This window comes from Vigna unguiculata, chromosome 11 (genome assembly GCF_037176805.1).
Source record: "Vigna unguiculata cultivar grain cowpea cultivar isolate G323 ecotype 2 chromosome 11, ASM3717680v1, whole genome shotgun sequence".
NCBI classification, from domain to species: Eukaryota; Viridiplantae; Streptophyta; class Magnoliopsida; order Fabales; family Fabaceae; genus Vigna; species Vigna unguiculata.
Window position 1 is genome coordinate 33,714,756 of NC_140802.1, and position 4,168 is coordinate 33,718,923.

General features: G+C 28.0%; 1 long non-coding RNA gene across 1 annotated transcript; it reads right to left on the reverse strand.

The window, feature by feature from the left end:
- Positions 1-1,120: 1,120 nt before the first annotated feature.
- Positions 1,121-3,848, reverse strand: LOC146881817 (uncharacterized). The gene is made up of 3 exons (XR_014986317.1): positions 3,576-3,848; positions 3,398-3,460; positions 1,121-1,380 (listed from the first exon to the last, which is right to left on the reverse strand). It is a non-coding gene; the product is annotated as an uncharacterized LOC146881817 (long non-coding RNA).
- Between the last annotated feature and the right edge of the window lie 320 nt (positions 3,849-4,168).

Sequence of the window (4,168 nt, forward strand, 5' to 3'; positions counted from 1 at the left end):
AATAATAATAATAATAATATTATTATTATTATTATTATTATTTTAATTCTAATAATAAAATTAAAAAATAATATTTAAATATAAATTTATTATTTTGATGATAGCATGTAATAACTGAATTATTATATTAATTAAAAAATAACATCGTGCTGTCGTCACAATAGTAAAATTAATTGATTTGGCTAAACTAAAAATCCATTTTAAATTATAAAGAAAATTTGAAAATATCAAATATTTGTCAATTATATTAATAATCACATAAAATACACAATATTGTGAATATTTTGTAAAAACCATATATATCAGATTTGATTTTAGATTTCCTTACGTGTCATGCTATTAGGAGTATGATTATTTCCTTCTCTATAAATTTCTACTTCATTTTTCATTAAAAGTTAAAGGTCATTACAAAAATGCATATCGATAACTCAGGTTACAAATACCATCACACATTAACCTCTTTTACGATCCACCCTTCAAAGTATGTAGAACATTAAAACTTTACTCCATTGCATTAGCCGAATTTTCAGTGGCAAGAACATCAAACTTTTCTTTGTTCTTAATGTACAATGTTATCACAAATATTAAAAATATGTTTTATTAAAAATAATTTTAAGGTTAATTCTTAAAATATCCACCAAGTATATACAATACTGTTGTATACTTACATTAATTGATAAACTTTTGTGTTTGATAAATTCTCTCCTAAAAGCTAGCAGTTAAAAGATCAAGCCACTTGTGTAGTCAACTGAGTATCTAATATTATTCAATATGAGGCTTAGGTATCTCATAATACCCTAACATCTATCAAGCTCATATCTAATATTACCCGTATCTATTTATAAGTTCAAGGACCCAAATTTAAAGTGTAGTTAAACCTGTTTAAATATTTCAAAGAAGTATGGGACTGACAAATTAATTTAAGCTTTATTCCATGATCTTGCAAGAATTTCTGAAATGGATCTTAACAAATTAATCAAATGAGTAGGTACTCATCTATCACATATTAGGAATTCTGCCATTTTTTTATCTGTGAATTCCTGAAGCAGGCTTAGTGGTTAAGCATAGGGAACCACTTCTCTTTAAATAACTGTTAAATGTGAAAATGGTGTTGGTTTTAATCTGTGATACGATTTCACTAATAAGTTAGGAAATGGTACCATAAATTAAGAATCCATTTATTATTCAAAGACTTCCATAAATTAACTACTTTGACATCAAACTTCCTATATCAAATGCTTATACTTTGATACAACCTTATCATAATTAGCATCATGCTTCCGAGGAGCTTTCCACAGACTACCAAACCATGATTTTGCAACCATTGGTTTTATTGGAAAATAAAATTGCCCTCTTTAAGATAAATCTAGCTCCATAACCCTGCAATGCTCAACAAATAAAATATAAAATGAAATAGTTAAAAAGGCATTAATAATCTTTTACTCATTTCAGAGAAATTTCAATCCATATTAAAAATTTTCAAAGCTCAGATAATTGTCTCTAAAAAATACCAAGGAAATTATTAACACCAGATGTATACATGTATGAAAGGAAACAAAATAGTGTCTATTGCGTTGCTACTTGACAATAAAAAAAAAATTCAATAAAAAACTCTTGACATGATAATGCACCAGACATTTCATACCATACGCTAAAAATAAACTTAAGGTTAGAAATCTACAGACTTTAAAAGCATTTCATAGACAGAATTGTACTTCACCATTAAGAACCATCTACATGCACACAACTGTTCTAGTTAGCATGCTCAATATTTTTTGTCTTAAATTTTGATTATTCCAACATCCCAAATTTCTAGAATGTTAATCTCGAGGGATACATTGGTAGTTTTACAGGGATCCAAATTCATATCATTGTAGCATTACAAGATACATTGGCCCAAACACATTTTCTGCTCATCCTTAAATCTTCAGTAGACTATCAAAGGCAAAAAAAAAGTAGAAAAAGTAGTACAACCTATAGGACATATTGCAATTTCATTATCAAATTCTAGAACATGAATATATATATATATATATATATATATATATATATAATGACAAAAGAAAATGAAGTAAGACTAAGAAGCAAACACAAACATATCCATAGATAAGATTATCAAATCCATAGAATCAATTTCAAAATCACAAGCATTCTCTAAGAACATGGGAATAACACTTGTAGTTTTTGAGCTAGCCTTCAATTTTTTTTTAATTAGCAAACATAATTACTTCATCAAATTCCAATAATTAGTTCGTAATATATAAGGTCATTCTATGATTATTTTAATATAATCCAATGCTTTATAATAATAATTGGGCAATCCTCGTCATAACAACTCAAGAAAGGTCACAATGATCACAACTTTGCTATACTTTTCTTGATATTTTATCAAAGGCAGAAGCCAAAGTGAATAGATAATTATGATTATTTCGGTGTATGGTAAAACTTTATATTTATAGTTTTTTTATGCATGTACAGTAAAACCCAATGGTGATGTCTATGTAGAGTATTCATATTATTTGATGGAATTAGAATTATTATGAAACGAAATAGGGATTAATACTTTGTATTAGGAATTAGAAGAATTATCTTTCAATTTTTTTACTTGGGATTGGGACCCACCACTGTCTCCATTGTCTTTATGGATTGAATGATAAAAGGAAGAACTAACCTTTCACTCTTCTAAAACAAAAAAACAATATTGTGCATCTTCAACAATCAAAACTTCTATACTGAATCACATCATTAATCATTAAAAAAGACAAAAAAATCAAATATGAAAACTATTATAATTATTTGATAGCTATATTTTGATTAACTAACTTAGGAACATTCTAAATTACAATGAGTTAAATGAAAAACAACTACTAACACAAGCATGCACATAACCCAACTCATTATTCATTTTTTGAGAAGTTAGATTTATTCTTTGTGTGCATGTTGCAGCCTCTTTCTTTTAACAACCAAACACAGATTTGAGATACTGGATGCATAGGCATGCGACTTCTAGTTGAATCCAAGCAATAACTATAGTTATTTTTTCCATATCTTTTACAATGTTCAATGCTTACTGAGAGTAAAAAACTAAAGGAAATAAGGCTTCAAAAATTTGGATCCTACCATGGACCCTTATCAAACCTCATACAACCACCTTGATCTATTTAGTATAAGAAATTATAGTCAAAGTTAAACTCCTGATTTAAATATCAACAAATAGCTACACTTAGTCATTTACCTAGTTTATATATTTATTTAAATTTAGTTATATGATTGAATGAAATCATATTTGTTGGACATGAATAAAGTTTTTTTTTTTAAATTCACTAAAAAAACAATACAACCCCTTTAGTAACAACTATGTCAATCCATTCAATGAAGGGTGGGGTTAAATGCTTACCTAACTTGGCTCCGATGAGAATTACTGAACACCAAGGGCGTAATGCCTTAGTTCAGGGATCCACTAACAGAAGAAATAAAAAGAACAACTTCATCATTTATATCATAATAAGTGCATAAGTTGATTTAAATGGAAACCATTTTGACTGAATTTTTCACATGAAAGAAAAGAAACAAACCTTCTTAGCAATATTTTCATGGCTAGCCTGATCCATTTCATTTCATTAGATGTCCATAAATAGCATAACTCACTCATATGCATTCATATGTTCTTGCAAGGGACCATCACTTCCATGTGCATCCACCATAGAAGATACCACATTCGACAACTCACTTGACAAAGCTTTTGCACCATCTCATCATTAACATAGTATATAACAAACTGAAATATCCACATAAATTCTTTAAGAGCACAAATTACACATTTTTTTGTCAGTTGTTCTCACATTACTTCATACAACCCATGTTTTTAATTTGAATTCAAAAATATTGTTAAGTGGCTTGAGTAGTTAAGTTCAAACCATCAAAAGACAATAAACCCAAGACAAAAATAAAGTCATAGAGTAGTTGCAAAGTCTAATAATGTACTAACTTCTAAAAACCATGAAAATAAAAGCAATACACAAAACTATTCATATATGGGCCTTAAAATCGTGAAAATATGCAAATTAAACATTTGTCTTTAGATTTCAAAGAAAAATGTCTTATACTCACCTCTAAAGCCTTTTTCCTCATCATATATAAACTTTGGCAAATTTCTCACCAATCCCTT